The 20,596-nt window shown below is 38.0% G+C and overlaps 1 protein-coding gene across 2 annotated transcripts in view; it reads right to left on the bottom strand.

Annotated features, from left to right (window-relative positions):
• Positions 1 to 20,596, bottom strand: part of ATP6V1A (ATPase H+ transporting V1 subunit A) — a 62,558-nt gene that overhangs the window by 38,648 nt on the left and 3,314 nt on the right. The window lies entirely within an intron of this gene.

Here is a 20,596-nt window from a genome sequence, read left to right as displayed (position 1 = left end):
ACCGACTCGATGGACGTGAGTCTGAGTGAACTCCGGGAGTTGGTGATGGACAGGGAGGCCTGGTGTGCTGCGATTCATGGGGTCACAAAGAGCTGGACATGACTGAGTGACTGATCTGATCTGATATGCCAAGTGCAGATTATAGATTGAAAATACAATGGAGTAAGACACAATCTCTTCCCCAAGGAGTTTCTAGCCTGGTGGGATAAAAGCAAACGTAGTTATATTAAGTTGACAAAGGTACTCTCATAGGAGCAATGCAGAGTGATTTAGAAGTGTATAAAGCAGAGGATCTAACCTAAACTTGGGCAGGACAAGAGTGACTTAGAGGATAATAAACTGAAACTTGAAAGATGATTAAGGAGACATTAGAGCATACAGTAGACCTTTCTTACAGATGCTTCAAATCTCCTAGGGGTCACGAAGGTGTTCTGAAATGTTTATGAGGCAATAATGGTATCTGTTCTGATTTTTAAAATATAGATATTTACAACTTTTCCCTTTAAACAATGAGAGCCTCGAAATGTATGAGCAATAATTTGTGGAAATCAAATGAGTCTGTTCATGATTCAGCTGCCTTGTGGATTTATTACTCAGCTGGATAATTCTAGCCACCATAGGAAACTAATGATTCTCTAGTTTTCAACTTTAGTTTTAAGCATATGTTGTTTAATTTATGCCAAAGACAGCAGGCATTAAGAACACTGACATCAAACTAATAAGAAAATCAAGTCTTAGGTGATAATTCAATGTATTTTCTTAGGTACACTTTTTACCAGATCCACAAATTTGCATTCATCTGATTAATATTATATCAAATCAAGATGATCCTATTTTTAAACAAATCAGTGTTTACAACAGCCAAGATATGGAAGCAACCTAAGTGCCCATTAATAGATGAATGGGTAAAGAAGGCAGCGTACGCATAAATAATTGAACATTGTTGTTTTTCAGTTGTTAAGTCCTGTCTGACTCTTGGGACTCCATGGACTGTAGCCTGCTAGGCTACTCTGTCCATGGGATTACCCTAGCAAGAATACTGGAGTGAGCTGCCATATCCTTTTCCAAGGGATGAACCTGCATCTCCTGCACTGGCAGGCGGATTCTCTACCACTGAGCTCCCTGGGAAGCCCTACCACTTTCCTCAGCCGTAAGAAAGAAGAAAATCTTGCCACTGAGCCTAGAGGATATTATTCTTAATGAAATAAGTCAGATGGAAAAAATACCAATACTGTCTGAGTTCTCAAATGTGTAATCTTAAAAACAAAGCAAATGAAGAAAGATTAATAAGACACATGTAGAGTCACAGATACAGACAGATGGCTGCCAGAGGAAAGATGGGTGGGAGAAAGAAAGAAATGTGAGATAAGAGGTATAAACTTCCAGTTGCAAAATAAATGAGTCACAGGGATGAAATGTACAGTGTGGGGAATACACTCAATAAGTATAAAACTAGAAGGAAAAAAAGTCAGTGTTAAGAGGACAAAAATATGACAGTTGCCAAGTAATTTAGCTTTCTGTACACCATTGTGCAACGTGCAGAGAAGTGGTTACAAACATATTTCAAAACCAGCTCTTAACCAGCAAACAGTGAAAGGTGGAATTGTGAGCACAGGCAGCCTGACTCCCTGACTCCAAAGCCTATGCTCTTTAAGTACTGCATTCAGCCTCCTAAACTAACTAGGCTGACTTCTATTATAAACATCTAAACAATCCTATGTGGTACAGAGGACAACAGTCTCTCTCAAGACATATGTTTTATCATATTAGGGACAGAACTGCAAAATCCAGATTCTACTTCAAGGAAGGACAAGGGAGTGGAAAGCCAACAGCTGGCAGCCCTTCAGGATCAGATTCAAGGAGCTGCCTTGCCCACATCGACACCCTTCACAGAGCGACCTGAGCTGGGTGACCGAGGAAAGTGGAGGTATATATATGAAGACCCCATCCTGTCAGTCCAATGTGGGATACTGTCACAAGCAATAAATGCTCTGTCCAGATCACGCCACCTGGTTGGCTGAGGCTCTGCAGAGCTTACCTCGCACTTCTGCCAAATTCTACTCCTGCCCCCTTCCTCTCACTGTGTGTTGATCCCTAAGAAACACCTTATACACTAGACTTCCTTCTAGACATCTGATTTAAGAGAACCCAAATATTTAAACAATGAGTAAGCTGAATAATTGCTCCCTGGATAACTGAAGTTTAAGACTCACACTTGAAGCACTACAATTTTGGGCTTGTTTTCTTGAAATGGAAAAAACAATACAAAAGTGGATTTAGAAAGCAGGGCCCATATGACAGTTCTCAGGTTAAGTCAAGCAATTAGTATAGAGTTCAGGTCTCCATACAACCAAAGTCTTAGTTTCTAAAAGGAACTTGCTCCTCCTCCTCCAACATAAACCTTAGATAGAGCCCATCACCAGTACTCACAGGGGAAAAGTCTAAGGTACTATTTGCTGATACTGGAAAATGTTTCCTTGCTCCAGAAGTTTCAGGCTCCAACCTCTTAACAGTTAAGCACTTTGAGAAACTTTCAAGGATTCAGTTCAGTTGCTCAGTCGTGTCCGACTCTTTGCGACCCCATGAATTGCAGCATGCCAGGCTTCCCTGTCCATCAACAACTTCCGGAGTTCACTCAAACTCATGTCCATCGAGTCGGTGATGCCATCCAGCCATCTCATCCTCTGTCAACCCCTTCTCCTCCTGCCCCCAGTCCCTCCCAGCATCAGGGTCTTTTCCAGTGAGTCAACTCTTCGCATGAGGTGGCCAAAGTATTGGAGTTTTAGCTTTGGCATCAGTCCTTCCTATGAACACCCAGGACTGATCTCCTTTAGGATGGACTCGTTGGATCTCTTTGCAGTCCAAGGGACCCGCAAGAGTCTTCTCCAACACCACAATTCAAAAGCATCAATTCTTCACCGCTCATTTTTCTTCACAGTCCAACTCTCACATCCATACATGACCACTGGAAATACCATAGCCTTGACTAGACGGACCTTTGTTGGCAAAGTAATGTCTCCGCTTTTGAATATGCTATCTAGGTTGGTCATAACTTTCCTTCCAAGGAGTAAGCGTCTTTTAATTTCATGGCTGCAACCACCATTTGCAGTGATTTTGGAGCCCCAAAAAATAAAGCCTGACACTGTTTCCACTGTTTGCCCATCTATCTGCCATGAAGGGATGGGATCAGGTGCCATGATCTTAGTTTTCTGAATGTTGAGCTTTCAGCCAACTTTTTCACTCTCCTCTTTCACTCTCACCAAGAGGCTTTTTAGTTCCTCTTCATTTTCTGCCATAAGGGTGGTGTCATCTGCATATCTGAGGTTACTGATACTTCTCCCGGCAATCTTGATTCCAGCTTGTGCTTCTTCCAGCCCAGTGTTTCTCATGATGTACTCTGCATATAAGTTAAATAAGCAGGGTGACAATATACAGCTTGACGTACTCCTTTTCCTATTTGGAACTAGTCTGTTGCTCCATGTCCAGTTCTAACTGTTGCTTCCTGACCTGCATATAGGTTTTTCAAGAGGCTTAGTCCAAGGTAATAGACTCTCTTGAACATTAAAATTTGTAATTCCTGCAGCTGATGTAAGGATACACATACATACAGATAGATAGAGACTATAATTCTAAAGCTTTTTCACAAAAGTACCCCAACTGCAGAAAAACAAGTAAACACTAAATAAATAAACATCCTCCCACCATTTCCCCAGAATCTTGACAGATAATAGGATATTATAGCAGTCAACTGTAATCGGGGAAATTCTTTGTATGCTCTTGTATATCCTCTTAATCCAAACAAGTTTTGCCCTCTCCTTCATGATACACATGTATGTTTTACAAGAAAAAGATAAAAGTACTTCCTTTCCACAAATAAAAATGATAAATTAGGCAGACATATTGACTTCATCACTGAATAGGGCCAAGCATATAGCAGTTTAATAGACACGGCCATATAACATACTAATTTGTATCCATTAATCACCCATCATTATTATCTATGAAAAGAGTGAAAATTAAAAACTCCACTAAAATCTGCTTCACTACTGAATGCTTATGTCTTTCTGTAAAAAAGCACGGGCTTTTAAAGACGTTTTAAGATAAAAATCTCCCAAAACAGTTCAACTTTGCCATAAGCAAACTATACTGCAAGTTAGATTATACTGTAAATTAACCTTATGCCAAATCACCATAAGATCCAAGCAATCATGATGCAATTTAATGCTACATCAAGTTTTATATGCTATGTCATAACTCCTTTCTAATACAGTATGCAATTATTACTGTTGCTTTCAATTGTTTAAAAAATAAAAGCATGATATTTACTTTAAAAACCGTTGCTTTCGTGAAAACAATGTGGTTATGTGCCTGCTGTCACAGAGAATAAACTCAATGATTATATTCTAAACAATGTCTTTAGCTGTTGGACTCCTGTTTTAAGGATAAAAAGTAAATGCAATTAAAACCAATATTCTAATAGCCACCAACTGAAACAGTACCCCTCCCCCGTATTGGTGAAAGATTAAAAAATAAAAATAAAAAAGTCATGCTGTAGACAGGGAAAAATCCAGCTAGCACAGGCAACCATCCGACATAATGAGTCATCAGCCTCCCTCCCACACTGCAGAACACTGCAGTGGCAAATCACGACACCAGAGGCCCATTCCCTTCCTTCTGTCTCACAAGATGCCTTACAAATTGCTGCTGGTTAATACACAACACCGAGTGATTTCATTATCCCAGAAATGGTTTTAGTACCAGTCTTGGATGATACAGGTGTTGGGGGCAAGAGTGAGGTGTTATATAAAAGATAATATCAAGGTTCCAAGGCAATATTTTATTTATATACAAAATCCTTCACTGATACTGGGGTACTTCATTAATAGTGTAACACTTAGAAAAATACATTCTACCCAACTGATTGAAGATTATTTCTTTTTGAAGATGAAGAAAAGCAAATATTTTCATACACAGTTTATCTTCTTGGGACAAGGCATCAAGATCCTGTTTAATATTTTCATGCTTGCAGAACTGGTACAATTCCAGCTAATAATATTACCTTATATTTATATAGTACAAAAATTAATTTTGTGAAGCACCTTCCTATTCATTTTATTTAACCTACCTACTGAACAGCGCCATTAGAAAGGCTTATGTGGCAGGTTACTATTGCCACATTAGTTCCCCCTTTTTATCTTGTGATAGCAAAACCTTAAATATCAAGGTATTATTCCAGTATCCTTGGCAATGACTGGTTTGGAAACGAGCATTAAACAATGTTCTCACCAGTAAGAGGTAGGGCAAAGTCTACTGGGGACCTTCTGGGAATGATTTCTGATTTCTTTGTTCTTTTAAAAGACATAGGCCATGAGAAACACTTACTCCCTTGGAATATGGCAGCCCACTCTGGTCACCTGTATGGGATAGGCAGCCCTTTTCAGACCTTGAAGGAAGCAAATCTAAGCAGACAGGCCGCCTTGCTAAGAACGGCAAAACTGAAAGGAAGAGAGCATCTAGGCCCTTGTTTTCTTTCTTGGTCCACTAAATCTAACAACATAACAGAAAGGAGAGGGTTTCAAGAATAAATATTTTTATACGATATATACATTTCAGTATGCTATTTTTAAAAAAAAATAGGCCAAAAGGTTAAGAATAAAGGCAAATATAAGGTCATTACGTAACTAGCTTATAAAAATTACTGAGATGGATTACAGGAAATGTGCAGGCACAAGTGGGAATCAGAATAGAGAAGTACAGAATGATCACAGATGGCAAACTGGACTAACAGAATCGGGAACGAGTTCTTCCTACCACAGTGAAATCTTTTGAGTGCACAAACACATACATCCCTCCAATTACCAAAATACAACAAACCCTGTATAAGAAATAGAAAAGGTAAAAGCTCCAGAGGATAAGTAGCTGGGTGGAGAATTCAAAATGTATCCACTACATATGTTTATAGTTTGATGACAGGCTTATCCATAAACAACCTTTATAGCATTTCTAGAAATAATCACAGATTCCTTTCACTTCAAAATTTTACAAATAAAATTGGGCTGAGTGTGATATTCTGTATTAACCAGAATAATAGAATACTGTATTTAGTGTATAGGTTCTATGGTATGAATTTATAGGCTAGAATCCTGTGACCAATGGTAAAACTGTCCTACAAACAGACTGCCTGCCTTCAAGGAGTATATTTATCATTTTTTTCCCCTCCCTTCCCTCCACATTGCACATCAGTAACTCAATTAAATGTTCTGAAATTAAAAACAGATATAAACTACTACTTGTTATGCACATATCACACTCCAGACATTGTGCTAAAAAAGAAACACATTTCATTTAACCCTTAACAACAGTTGTAGGAGGCAGGTATTGTTTGATTAGGAAAACAGGTTTTGAGACTTAAGCAACCCACTCAAGATGAGATGAGAGCTACGGACTGGAGATTATTACCAAATAATTCAAAAGACCTTATTTTAGCCAGTAACTTTAACCTTTATTACCTTAAAAAAATAGGCTTCTCTGGTAGCTCAGTCGGTAAAGAATTTGCCTGCAATGCAGCAGACCTGGGTTCAATCCCTGGGTTGGGAAGATCCCCAGAGGAGGGCATGGCAACCCACTCCAGTATTCTTGCCTGGAGAATCCCATGGACAGAGGAGCTTGGCAAGCTACAGACCATGGGGTCACAAAGAGTTGGACACAACTGAATAACTAATTGGAGAAGGAAATGGCAACCCATGCCAGTATTCTTGCCTGGAGAATCCCATGGACAGGGGAGCCTGGTGGGCTGCTGTCCATGGGGTCGCACAGAGTCAGACACAACTGAAGCGACTTAGCATGCCTTGGAGAAGGAAATGGCAACCCACTCCAGTATTCTTGGCTGGAGAATCCCAGGGACAGAGGCGCCTGGTGGGCTGCCATCTGTGGGGTTGCACAGAGTCGGACATGACTGAAGTCACTTAGCAGCAGCAGCAGCAGAGTGACTAATACTTTCACCTTAAAGAACAGCCTGGGATGCCTCTTTTCCATTATTAACTAACTCTATATTAGAATAGCAAAAGGGAGATGAAAAAGACATGACAGAACAGACCATTCATAAACTAAAGAGCAAGTAGAATAACCGAGAATTGACTGTTCCTAGAATATCCATCTTCTAAAGAATAATGCATAATGCTATATTAATGCCTAGGTTTATAACACAAACATAAATAACAGTAAAAAAAAAAAAAACTGCAAAGTAAATGGGCATATTTGGAAATAACAATACTAATGAAAACAGACCCAACACAATTTTGCTACAGGAAATAGTAGTAGAAAATTTCTGGTTAATCGGTTGTCATAAATTTGGAATAAAAAAGTTATCTAAACAATACCTGAGAAATTCCTCTTATTCTTATTTCTAAAATAAAACTTACTAAACAGTTAAAATTTATAGTGAAGCTAACATTAATATCCCATAAGGCTTCTAAGTGAACTTTTAGAATATTTCTTGGTTTCAAGTTAACAAAGAAAAAAAACGTCACTCATTTTATACCTTAATGTACCAAGAATGTAAACAGCTGAAAAGATAGCTAAATGATACAAACAGTAAAGAAAACAAGCATTTATTATGTTCTTGCTGTTGTTTAGTCATTAAATCGTGTTTGACTCTGGACTATAGCCTGCAGGCTTCTCTGTCCATGGGATTTCCAGGGCAAGAATGCTGGAGTGGGTTGCCATTTCCTTCTCCAGAGAATCTTCCCAACCTAGGGATCAAACTCTGGTCTCCTGCATTGGCAGGTGGGTTCTTAACCACTGAGCCACCAGGGAAGCCCATTTATTATGTACTTTTCCTTTATTTCCAGAAGCAATATACTTATAGCTTAAAAAATACCTGAAGAAAATTCTCACAACTTGAATACTGTTGACTCTGATCTTATTTCCTCTCCATTTTTTTACATAACTATAATCAATACTATAATACAACTTTACATATTGTTAATAAGTATCATTTTAAACTGTGTAATATTCCATTAAATGGATACCACAGTTTAACAATCTTCTTTAAACTACAGTAGTCCACTTTTTGTTACTTGTATTTTTTACAGCTTCCCATTTTTTGCTATTTTTATTTTTTACATTTTGCTCATATATGTTCATTCACAACTCACTGACTAGGTGAAGCCAAGGTAAGGCAACCAACTAAGGATCCATACTAATACTCTTAGGCTGCTGTCTCACAAGGGCTGTTCTTACACACACACTCTTGCCTAGAAGTAATACCATATTTCATCTAATCTAAGATACCATCAATTATAACATATTCAAGAACTACTAAAACCCTACATATTAAACTATGGCACATCAGAAACTTCAGGACAGACACTAATTTCAAAACTATAAGATATGGGTGGGGGGAATATGTCCTAGGAATGATAATATATGGTATTAGAGCTAAATACGGAGAAGGCAATGGCACCCCACTCCAGTACTCTTGCCTGGAAAATCCCATGGATGGAGGAGCCTGGTGGGCTGCAGTCCATGGGGTCGCTAAGAGTCGGACACAACTGAGCAACTTCACTTTCACTTCGCACTTTCATGCACTGGAGAAGGAAATGGCAACCCACTCCAGTGTTCTTGCCTGGAAAATCCCATGGACAGAGGAGCCTGGTGTGCCAGAGTCAGACACAACAGAGAGGCTAAGCACATCACCCTAAACTGATTAACCTCCAACTTAAGAATTCATAAAATCTCTGCAATTAAAATATGACCTAAAGCATAACCTGAGGATAAAACAGGAAAAGAACCCTGCTTAATAGAGGTGAAAAAACATAGTCTGGATTTAAAGATACGATGGACGCTTTCAACGGTATGGTTTGCTAAGGATTTTACCTCCAGTTCCCCATGGTATGTGCCCCAGCCTTCAGTACTGCTCTTCTGAAGCACTTGCCACTGCTGTAATTAAAAATCTGTGAACAGAATTGCTCTTGGATCTCTCTACTGCCAGACCGGAAGTGTGAGGAAAACAGAGACCACGTCTGCTTTGTTCATTGAGTACCCCAGTTAGATAGTAAAGCACACAGAAGGCAATTACTAAATACTGTTCAGAGACAGTACTGGCAAAGGTGTGTGGGAAATAGCCACCCGCATTCACTGAATGAAAAGTGATACATCTCCTTTGAAAGGCACTGCATACACATTTTGGCCTAATGCTCAACGGCCAAGGTTTTAAAAATCAGTATTTATCTGAGGCCAAAGCTGAAGCCAAATATCACCGTGATAGAACTAGAATGACTTTTGATGTAAAACAACAAAAATGTTTATTAAAAGTTTAAAATGTTACAGCTTTAGGTGGTTACTTTGTTTGATGCTATAAACTCTAGAACACCAAATAATTCTACAAAGAATAGATAGAATTTTATCCCCACTATTTTGCCTGGCATTACTATTTAAAATTTTAGAAACAAATATGAGCTCAAAAAGGCTATACAACCACACACAGAAATGGACAACTGACTTGTGACGCAAGTGGAAAGGCAATTCAGTGGAGAAAGTATAGTTTTTTAACAAGTGGGGGTAAAACAAATCGATGTGTAAACGCAAAAACAGGATACTTCAAACCATACCTTGTGCCATAAGCAAAAATAAACTAAAAATGTATGGCAGATTGAAATGTAAAACCTTAACCTACAAAACTTCCTTTGTGACCTTGGATTAGGTAGATTTACTGGCTACAACACTGAAAGCAAAACCCATACAAGAACAAATTGGTAAATTGTATTTAATAAAAGTAACAAACGCCTGCTCTTCAAGAAAAGTTGTTAGAACTGAAAGACAAGTTATAGACTGGGAGAAAATATTTGCAAAGCATAAATCTGATAGAGGACTCATACCTAGGCCATAAAAAGAACTCAGAAAACTCACAGTTAAAATGATGGGAAAAAGATCTGAAGATATACTGCACAAAGAAAATATATGAGTGGCAAATAAATACATGAAAATATGCTTAATACTAGGAAAATGCAAAGGAAATAACAACGAAATGCCATCTAGCAGGATGGCTAAAATTTTAAAAGACTGACCACAGGAAGTGTTGGTAAGGATGCAGAACTAGAACTTTCATGTACTGCTGCTAGGAATGTAAAATGTACAACCACTATGAAAAGCAATTTGGCAGTTTCTTACAGACCTAAGCATACACCTATCATATGACCCAGTCTTTCTATCCTTGGCATTTACCCATGAAAAATAAAAGCTCGTGTCCAAACAAAGACTTTTACATGGAAGCTCATAGTCACTTTATTCACAACAGCCAGAAAGCAGAAACACAACCCAAATATCCATTAACAAGTGAAAGGATAAACAAATTATGGCATCTGTGTTATACACTGAATGTTGTTGTTGCTGTTTAGTTGCTAAGTCGTGTCTGACTTTTTTGAGACCCCATGGACTGTAGCCCACCAGGCTCCTCAGTCCCTGGGATTTCCCAGGCAAGCCTGGATTGGGTTGCCACTCCCGTCTCCAGGGTTTCTTCCTGTCCCTGACCAAATGCACGTCTCCTGTGTCTACTGCACTGGCAGGTGGATTCTTTACCAGGTGACTCTTTCTGAATCACCTGTGAATACAGTGAACGTGCTGTGCTGTGTGCTTAGTCACTCAGTTGTGTCCGACTCTTTGTGATCCCATGGTCTGCAGCCATCCAGGCTCCTCTGTCCATGGGGATTCTCCAGAAAAGAATACTAGAGTGGGTTGCCATGCCTTCCTCCAGAGGATCTTCCCAACCAGGGATCAAACCCAGGTCTCCTGCATTGCAGGCAGATTCTTTACCAGTTGACCCACGAGGGAAGCCCAAGAATACTGGAGTGGGTAGCCTATCCCTTCTCCAGGGGACCTTCCTGATCCAGGAATTGAACCAGGGTCTCCTGCATTGCAGGCGGATTCTGTACCAGCTTAACTACCAGGGAAGCCCAATACAGTGAATACTTAGCAATTAAAAAAAAAATGAATTGGGCCTCCTTGGTGGCTCAGTGGTAAAGAATTCACCCGCCAATGCAGGAGACACCGGTTTGATTCCTGGTCCAGGAAGATCCTACATGCTGTGGAGCAACTAAGCCTGTGTGCCACAACTGCTGAGCCTGTGCTCTAGAGCCCAAGAGCCACAGCTTCTGAAGCCTTCGCACCCAATACCCTGTGCTGTGCAACAAGAGAAGCCACAGCACAGAAGTCTGCCCACAGCAACTAGAGAGAAGCCCTGGCTCTCCACAACTAGAGAAAAGCTCATGCAGCAATGAAGACCCAGCACAGACCAAAAGAAAAAAAAAAAAAAAAGAAATGAATCACTGAAGCCTATAATACAGGCAGAACTAACCCACAGTGACGGAAAAGACATCAGTGGTCCTTGTGGACAAGCAGTGGGGAGGTATGGAAGGAAGAGATCACAAACGGGCAGGAGGAAATTTCTTCTGAAGGTGATGAACATGTTCACTACCCTGATTGTAGTGGCAGTTTCATGGGTATACATATGCCACAATGTCAAACAGTACATCTGAAATACATGCAATTATGTCAATTATACCTCAGTAACACTTAAAAAAAAATAAAAGCACAAAGTATTGACAATACGACTCCTGTAAGGGCATAATGCTTACATAGAATACATTGTATTCACTTTTGTTTTTACTTGTTAGCTAACAGTAATTAAAGGCCATATGGCCTATACTAATAAGAGAACCTTAACCCTGGGAATATTGTAGATGGGACAGCTGGAAACAACCAAATGGGCTTTTGTCTGTTTTGAACCAACTTATGTGGCTCCTGATAAGGCTGTGTGGGTACTCACTTGTCCATTTGAGTTCAGCAAATCATGGGACTTTCCATAGTCCCTTAAGAACTCAGGAGTTTATTAGTCAGAAATGCCTCTAAAGTACTTACTCATTTATGTTTCAGATCAAAGCTTAATGACAGTATCTTTGGTGAGGATTTAGGAAAAGAATCCTATGTTGAACTGTTGAGCCGTGAGGCATAGAAGGGTCTGTCTTCTAAAACTCAGGCTAAACTCTAGTATTTTGGATATCAAAGTTGCTATAATGCAATAACTCATTTGGAGAGTGAAAGTGGAAGGAGTTATCATCTGTTGTTTTATTCTACTCTGAGATAGAAATAATTTACAATAAAGTTAACAAAATAATTTACAATAAAGAATTAATAGTCTATCTTTGCCTGTTTATAGGTGTTTCCCCCACTCTCCTTACCCAACAGTATCTTTGGGTGAAGATGAGATCATATTTAAAACACACACAAATAACAATAGCAGGTACTATTAATCTATTCAAGCACTGTAGGTGTGCCAAGTTGGGACTTGAGCATCCTGTATTTTAAGTGTCTACTCTGGATCATACTAAAGAGTCTTGTGTCACTTAGCCTATTCCTTGGATTAATAAGAGGTATTTTTCTCCTTCTTGAAACAAATGAAAGAGGACACTGAAGAGAAGCATGTTATATTCAAAATAATCTGTGGATATTGTAACTCAACTTAATAAAGTCTCTCACTGCCTAAACCAAGGACTAGGACTTATAGAGTCCAGTTAGTCCATTTTTCACAAGAAAAGATACAGTTACTCTTACACTTAGCTAGTTATCACACTCTCAGTGTTCATATTAAATTGGCAATCTAATGCCCTAGGTTTTATTTGAGAGCTCTAACAAAATTGTTTTGGTACATAAAATCAGCAACTTTCACAATTCAAACTTCAACTGATAGAATTTCAATGTATGAGACATATAAATAGCACTTTAAATTGTATTTACAACGCTTACCATTCTTCGAGAGTAACAAGTCATGACATTTGTCAGACCTTGTTCTCCTACTGACACTGTTATACTAATTAGATATGATGGTAACCTATGCTATTACATGATGGTAGGTCACATGTAATTTGGGGACGCTAAAAATGTTAAAGGCATTTAGCTATTCAGCTTCCCAAAGACTCAAGCTAAATGGCAGATTCTGGCCAAATACTGAAGACAAACCTGACCTTCAGAGCCTCCCTAAATGCAAGAATGATTTGGCAATACCCACCGAAATTCAAAATGTACATACTGTTTGACTTACCTCTTTAATTTTCAGGAAGTTACTTTATTTACTAACAAAATATCTATTACAGCACTATTTCTTACAGCAAAAAAAAAAAGAATGTCCATTAATACGGATAAAACAGTAAACATCACTTGTGGTAGTATGAGAGGTTGTGGTGTTAAGATAGTAATCTGGAAAAAGACTTTTCTCCAGAGTTCTATTACTTATGAACTGTGTGACACTGATGGGCATTTAATCACTCAAAGTCTAAACTGCCTCATTTGTTAAATGAGAATTAAAACAATACCTAGTCTCCTAAGGTGGCTGTGAGCTTTGCATGACTTAATTGAAGAAAAGTGCCCAACCCAGGAGTAAATTATCAATAAATGTTACATAGGATGATGATGGTACATTAGTACAACTGAGTACTAGAGGATTATTAAAAAGAATGAGGCATCTTTAACTGTATCAATGTGGAAAAATCTCCAAGGTAATATTAAGTGAAAAATGTAATGCCCAGAATAATATGATCAGATGCTACCTTTGTGAACAAAAAGAGTAAGGATGAAGAGGGAGAAAACGCACATATGTATGAATCTATAATTTTTACTATATTTGTACATGTATCACCCATTCAACTAAATTAAAAATATTGATTGATTAGATGTGTGCTAAAACAACTAAGCCAGGGGGTAAAATTACTATATGTATCCAATTAGGTAAGCAAAGAGCATAGTAACTAAATAATAATGGCAAACATGCATATAGCTCTTATTATATATATACCAGTAATTCTAATCACTTTTCTTATTCATTTAATCCTCACAACACTTATTGAAATAACTATACTCCTAATATCCTTATTGTAGAGCTAAGAAAATGCAATACAGGAAGATAAACTTCCCCAGGATTTGAGCCAGTCTGGCTTCAGTACCTACACACCTAACTTCCTTGCTAGCTGTACTGCCTCTCACTACTACTCTAAGATTACTTTTATTTATTTTTGGTTGCGTTGGGTCTTCGTTGCTGTGAGCAGGCTTTCCCTAGTTGCAGCAAGCTAGGGCTTGCTGTACACAGGCTTCTTATGGTGGTGGGTGGCTTCTCTTGTTGGGCAACACTGGCCTAGGGCACTTGGGCTTCAGTAGTTGGGGTTTGCAGCCTCCAGAGCACAGGCTCAAGAGTTGTGGAGCATCGGCTTAGCTGATCCTCAGAATGCGGGAATTTTCCTGGACCACGGAGGATTGGCAGGCAGATTCTTATCTACTGCACCACCAGGAAGTCCTAAAATTACTTTTTATTTATATATATCCCAACTCTTTCCAAAAAGAATTCGTACATTCCTCAAAAATGAAAAACAGAACTCCCATATGATCCAACAATTTCACTCTTGGCTTTTTTTTTTTTGAAGAAAGTAAAAACATTGATTAGAAAAGATTTATGCACCCCACTCTGTCCTTTGCAGTATTACTGATGATTGCTCAATTACAGAAGCAACCAAGTACCATCAATAGATGAAAGGACAAAGATCATGTGGGATACACATAAAATGGAATATTTCTCAGCCATAAAAAAGAATGAAATCTTGCTATTTGCAACAACATAGACATGGATGCTTTCAACATGTAACAAATCTCACTCTAAACCATCTGCTGTTTTCTATTATGACTTTGAATGATATATTAATTTCAGACTCTTAAAAGAACTGAAATCAAGTACAAGATTAGTTATTAGTTAAAATTACTTTTAATTTTGCTTTACAGGCAACCTTGTTGGAAGCTTTCTTAAGGACAGTTAATCTTCTACCTAGTTTTTTTACTCACCAAAACCCAAATGTGGACTTCTCCTTATGCTGTCATATGATTACATCACATGACGGACTCCATACTTGTGCAATATGCTCTATTACCCGCAAAGAAGAAACCATTTCTGGAAGACTTAATAGTCACCCAAAAATAAAATATGTAACCCTATCTTATAATGCCTATCACTTTCATATGCATTTTTTATGCACCTTCTTATTGGGTGCCCATGGGTTATCATATACAAAATTAAGGAGAGTTTATGGAATTATCAGTGTAATTTATACACTTTCCCCTCATATACTTAAGTAAATAAGACAAAAAAAATTTCAGACAATTGACATTTCTGGCAATCCCAAACAGCAGTACTGCTGTTGGAAGACTATGTATTTTTAATATTAACAGATATTTAAAAAAAAAAAAAATATTAACAGATATTGCCTGATTGTTTACTAAAAAAAAAAAAACTCACAAAACTCTAACAATTTACATCTCCACTAGCATTTTGAGAAAATCCTTTATCACACATCTTTGCTACCAGTAGGTTCACCGCTTAATTTTTACTAATCAGAAAAAAATTTCACTATTATATTATAATTAATATATAATAATTAATATTAATAATAATATTATAATTGCACATTTTTTTCATAAGTTTGCAGAATGCTTCAATTTTTCTTGAAGTTCTGGTCATATGCTTTACCCATGTTTCTGTTGTGTGCACTTTTAACTCTTCAACTGTTATGCATATTTGAATTTTCTTAAATCTATCTTCTATTTTTGCCATTGAAATATTCATTTCTGTGTTCTCACATTCCTATGTTTACTTCCATGACTTCCAGATTACCTATTTTGGTTTAAAAGATGATTACTACATTTAGATTGGAAATATAAAAAAAAAATTTAGGAACTAACATTTTTAATACTTTAACTATTTAAGTTTTTAATCCATCTTGAAATTGGTTTCTGCATATGCTACAAAGTACTGGCTCAATTTAATTTCTTCCAGACAGATAAGCTGTGTCAGTTATATTTACTACATATGCCCCCTTTCCCCCACTGGACTAAAATATCACCTTGCCATATACTAAATTCCTTTATATTCTGGGTGTACTTCTGATTTTTAAAATTCTGCTGAACTTACAAAGGCCTAAAAGTATACCTTCACCTATAAACTTAAATAACATATTCATTATCTAGATAAGTTGAAACATCTTCACTTAAAGATATTCAAGTAACTAAGAAGAAATCATCATTTAAATGGCTTAATTCTCCATTTCAAATTAAAAAATTTTTGCTGCTCAAAGCAATTAACTGTAATTGGAGAAACTCAAAACATACAATAAATTTAAAATCTTTCTTAAAACTCTTAATCTATAGATAATTATTTATTTTGCTGAATTTCCATCATCTTTTTCACATATGTATATACAATCATTACTACAGTTTCTGAATCATGCCCTTTCTTCATTTTTATAAATGTTTTCTAATGTAATCAGTCTTCTCTACTTTATTTTTAAATAAACACTTTAAGAATTAAATTAAGAAATAACTACAAACATAAAGTCTGGTTGGTTTTCATTGCTCAAGCACAGGTGGAGCGCTTCTGCATTATATCATGCATGGCACGTTGTTGATATAATTTTTTCAAATGTTTGTCAACAAAAGAACAATAGTTTCCACAAATAGTATTAAAATTCAAAATTGAAATTTTTATTGTAGTAGCTAGTCATAATATTGAGGGCTTGCCAAGTGGCTCAGTGGTAAAGAATCTGCCTGCTCACGCAGGGGACGCAGGAGATTGGGGTTTGATCCCTGGGTCAGGAAGATTCCCAGAAGAGGAAAGGGCAACCCACTCCAGTATTCTTGCCTGGAACATCCCATGGACAGAGAAGCCTGGTGAGCTACAGTCCATGCATTCATAAAGAGTTGGACGTGACTGAGCTGAGCGACTCAGCATGCACTCGCAGTCACAATATTGACACCAAGAAAACAGCAAAAAAAAATCATTAGGCTAAATCTCAAAATACTTATGAAATACCTTCAATTTTTGAAAACTAATTGCAGTTGTGAAATTCATTAAATGGAGCTAACTATGAACAAATATAAAGGTGAGTTTAAAATAAATTAATCATTAGATAATTTTATTCACATAGTAACTAACTACAAACATGACTTTAATAGTTTCAGGTAACAAGATTTATTACAATGAAAATATACATCTATTTCAGCTGACTACAAATATACAAAAAAGATCTTCACGACCCAGATAATCACAATGGTGTGATCACTGACCTAGAGCCAGACATCCTGGAATGTGAAGTCAAGTGGGCCTTAGAAAGCATCACTACGAACAAAGCTAGTGGAGGTGATGGAATACCAGTTGAGCTATTCCAAATCCTGAAAGATGATGCTGTGAAAGTGCTGCACTCAATATGCCAGCAAATTTGGAAAACTCAGCAGTGGCCACAGGACTGGAAAAGGTCAGTTTTCATTACAATCCCAAAGAAAGACAATGACAAAGAATGCTCAAACTACCGCACAATTGCACTCATCTCACACGCTAGTAAAGTAATGCTTAAAATTTTCCAAGCCAGACTTTAGCAATATGTGCACCGTGAACTTCCTGATGTTCAAGCTGGTTTTAGAAAAGGCAGAGGAACCAGAGATCAAATTGCCAACATCCGCTGGATCATGGAAAAAGCAAACTTCCAGAAAAACATCTATTTCTGCTTTATTGACTATGCCAAAGCCTTTGACTATGTGGATCACAAAAGACTGTGGTAAATTCTTCAAGAGATGGGAATACCAGACCACCTGACCTGTTTCTTGAGAAACCTGTATGCAGGTCGGGAAGCAACAGTTAGAACTGGACATGGAACAACAGACTGGTTCCAAATAGGAAAAGGAGTTTGTCAAGGCTGTAGATTGTCACCCTGTTTATTTAATTTTTATGCAGAGTACATCATGAGAAATGCTGGACTGGAAGAAACACAAGCTGGAATCAAGACTGCCAGGGGAAATATCAATAACCTCAGATATGCAGATGACACCACCCTTATGGCAGAAAGTGAAGAGGAACTCAAAAGCCTCTTGATGAAATTGAAAGTGGAGAGTGAAAAAGTTGGCTTAAAGCTCAACATTCAGAAAACAAATAACATGGCATCTGGTCCCATCACTTCATGGGAAATAGACAGGGAAACAGTGGAAACAGTGTCAGACTTTACTTTTCTGGGCTCCAAAATCACTGCACATGGTGACTGCAGCCATGAAATTAAAAGACGCTTACTCCTTGGAAGGAAAGTTATGACCATTAGATAGAATATTCAAAAGCAGATAGACCACTAGATAGCATATTCAAAAGCAGAGACATTACTTTGCCAACAAAGGTCCGTCTAGTCAAGGCTATGGTTTTTCCTGTGGTCATGTATGGACGTGAGAGTTGGACTGTGAAGAAGGCTGAGCACTGAAGAATTGATGCTTTTGAACTGTGGTGTTGGAGAAGACTCTTGCGAGTCCCTTGGACTGCAAGGAGATCCAACCAGTCCATTCTGAAGGAGATCAGCTCTGGGATTTCTTTGGAAGGAATGATGCTGAAGCTGAAACTCCAGTACTTTGGCCACCTCATGAGAAGAGTTGACTCATTGGAAAAGACTCTGATGCTGGGAAGGATTGGGGGCAAGAGGAGAAGGGGACGACAGAGGATGAGATGGCTGGATGGCATCACTGACTCGATGGACGTGAGTCTGAATGAACTCCGCGAGTTGGTGATGGACAGGGAGGCCTGGCGTGCTGCGATTCATGGGGTCGCAAAGAGTCGGACACGACTGAGCGACTGAACTGATCTGATAAATATACACACTATGTCTGTGTGTTTACTATATATATGTAATATGTATATACTGTATAATAAAAGAATACACTTACATAAACCAAAGTCACTTTCAGTTCATAGCAGGAAACAAAAACATAGTAGCTTTTAAAAAAAGTCTCTACAGAAAAATGTAAAATATGGTTACTCATCATAATTTATATCACTATAATAGAAAACTTGACATTAAAGAGAATATTCAATAATCTCTTCATAAAATCTTTCCTTAGAACAAATGAGTTATTTTTTTCAGGATTAAGGTGAAACATAAACTTATGCTAGCTACATTTCAATTACTATTTAATTTACTGATATTTTCCAATATAAAAATAAGATAAAAAAAAAACATTTAGAATAAAGGACAGAAATTTAAAATATAAGCACAAACTCAAAAGTCCCTCCTGTACAGGTTAGGATAATTTTAATACATTTTTATAAGAATTTAGAAATAAATACCTCTTTAAACTGATTTCACATATTAATGATCACAACCTCTGGAAAATCTTTATACAGAAAATACTGTCATTGCAGTTGCCAAAATAATGAGCTTTATGTTGGTATTTCTTAGCTTCTATTAATAAATCTGTTTTAGGGATTCCCTGGTGGTCCAGTGGTTAACAATTCACTTTGTAGTGCATGGGACATGGGTTTGATCCCTGAACCAGGAAGATCCTGCAAGCTTCGAGGTAACTATGCTCACGTGCCGCAACTTCCAAAGGCGGTATGTCTAGAGCCAGTGCTCTACAACAAGAGAAACCACCGCAGCAAGTCTGCAACTGAAGAATAGCCCCATCTCACCACAATTAGAGAAAAGCCCGCACAGCATGAAGACCCAGTGCAGCCAAAAAAAAAAAGATAATTAAAAAAATAATAAAATCTGTTTTAGAATCTTTGCTAGAGGTACATTTTTCTTGCTATTAGTAATAGCCTTATTTCAAAGTTTACTCCTTTCTCCATATCCCAAACTTGCTGCCTAATTTTATAGGGTATCTAAAAGTCTCCTTTAGAAATGCAGTATGTACAAACTGTTGTTGTTGTTCAGTTGCTAAGTCGTATCCAACTCTTTGCAACCCCATGAACTGCAGCACACCAAGCTTCCCAGTCCTTCACTATCTCCCTGAGTTTGCTCAAATTCATGTCCATTGAGTCAGTGATGCCATACAAACATCTCATCCTCTGCTGCCCCCTTCTCCTCTTGCCCTCAATCTTTCCCAGCATGGGCTCCACAGGGGACGGCGACTAGATATCAGTAAAATTAATTCTTAAAATGTACAAAGTATCTACTTAGCCCTGTGCATTCATGATCTAATTTAACAGTATCTATAGCATAGATTCAGAGAAGGCGATGGCACCCCACTCCAGTACTCTAGCCTGGAGAATCCCATGGACAGAGGAGCCTGGTGGGCTGCAGTCCATGGGGTCGCTAAGAGTCGGACACGACTGAGCGACTTCACTTTCACTTCGCACTTTCATGCACTGGAGAAGGAAATGGCAACCCACTCCAGTGTTCTTGGCCTGGAGAATCCCAGGGACGGGGGAGCCTGGTGGGCTGCCGTCTATGGGGTCGCACAGAGTCGGACACGACTGAAGTGAATTAGCAGCATAGCATAGATTTAAACATGAGGAAATTTAAGCTTAGATTAAGCAAACTGTCCAAGGTCACACAGCTTAAATATGTGGTAAGCCCAGAACTTGAACCCAGGTCTATACGATCAAGAAATCTATTCTTGTAAAGTTTGTACAATCTTGCTTCACATTTAAATACCACTTAGTTTTAAAAATACTTTCGCATAGATTATTTAGGGTTTCTCTAATTTGAAATCTTAATACCCTTGACAGAAAGATCCTAAACATCAAACCCAGAGC

This window comes from Bubalus bubalis, chromosome 1, assembly GCF_019923935.1.
Source record: "Bubalus bubalis isolate 160015118507 breed Murrah chromosome 1, NDDB_SH_1, whole genome shotgun sequence".
In the NCBI taxonomy this organism is placed as follows: Eukaryota; Metazoa; Chordata; class Mammalia; order Artiodactyla; family Bovidae; genus Bubalus; species Bubalus bubalis.
The sequence above is the reverse complement of the archived record's forward strand: the minus strand, read 5'-3'. Positions and strand labels throughout refer to the sequence as shown.